Consider the following 1357-nt stretch of genomic DNA (forward strand, 5'->3'; position numbering starts at 1 on the left):
GTTCAAAGTCACGCGCGCGGCGCGCGGGACGGGGGCTCGGCCGGGGCTGACCCGCCCCCGAGGCCGGCCCGCCCGCCGACCGGTCGCGGGCGAGCGACCGGTCGCCGGCGAGGCTGGGCCGAGCGGAGCCGCTCAAGAGACGGGACCCGCTACGGCGCGTCGCCCCACCGGGCCGCGCGGAAAGCACCGGACGTGCTAGAGGAGACAGCGACCCGACGAGGCGGGCGCGGCCCGGACACCGAGGCCCCTCGCAGCCGGGGCGGCTCGCTCGGCAGCAGGCGGCGGAACGGCAAAAGGAGCGCCGTGGGGTCCGCGCGCGCGGATCGGGCTTTTTTTTCACCCGCGGGTCCGCACCCCCCCAACATCGGTTCATTCCTTCGGCCCTCTTGGCTTCTTTTTTCTCTCGCTCTCGTTTTCTCTCTCTCTCTGTGCATCTCTCAAAGCTCTCGCGGCTCAGCTCCAGCCGCACCGCCGCCCGGCGCTGCTCGCGGCCGGCACCCGCGGGCGCTGCCCGGGACCGAGGCCAGCAACCGGCACGCCTCGCGTGTTTTCGGAAGGACACCTTGGCAAACTGGCGGGGCCACGCGGCCGTCACACAGCCAGGGACGGTCAAGACGCCCTCCCCCCGGCAGCGGGAGGGGCGACACCTCGCCTGCGACGGGAAGCGAAGCGGAAAGGAGACCGCCCGGCCCGAGCACCGGACCCCGCCGTAGGCTTCCCCATGACAGAGAAGCCCCGGAAGAGCCCGGCCGGCCGGGGGCCCTCTCCGACGCGACCCGAAAAGCCACATCGATCGGACAAGGAGGCGGCGGCTGCGGAGAAGAGGAGGGCAAAGCAGCCGCCGAAACGCTGACCAGGGCCCCGACGGCCACGCCGGCCCTGGGACAGCCGCCCGAGGATCGGGCGCGGCAGAGGAGCGTAAGGAGGGGGGGGGGTGCCGCCACCCGCCCGCGGACAACACTTCTCTCGGCCAGGCAACGGCGGGGCGGGACCGCCGGGCTAGGGGCGAGCTTCACCCTTTCGCCCGGGGAACCCACCCGAGCGTTCGAGAAAGGTGCCGCCGACCGTGCCCCACGGGCCACCGGCTTTCGCCCGCCTCGCGGCGGTCGGCTCTCCCTCCGGGAAAAAAAAAAAAAAAACAAGCCGGGGGACGGCACAACAAAAAGGCACATGGCGCGCGCCACACAAGGACACCCGTGCTAGCCACGGGGGCCGCGGGCCCGGGGCGGGGTGGGGCGAGGCACGCACCTCTCACCCCCCCCCCGCCCAACCCCACCGGCGTTCTCGCTCTCTCTCTCTCGCCTGCACGCCTTCGCTTTTCGTGGGCCCGCGCGCCTTCCTCGCGCGCTTCTCGGTG

Source organism: Anomalospiza imberbis, unplaced genomic scaffold, assembly GCF_031753505.1.
Source record: "Anomalospiza imberbis isolate Cuckoo-Finch-1a 21T00152 unplaced genomic scaffold, ASM3175350v1 scaffold_445, whole genome shotgun sequence".
Taxonomy (NCBI): domain Eukaryota; kingdom Metazoa; phylum Chordata; class Aves; order Passeriformes; family Viduidae; genus Anomalospiza; species Anomalospiza imberbis.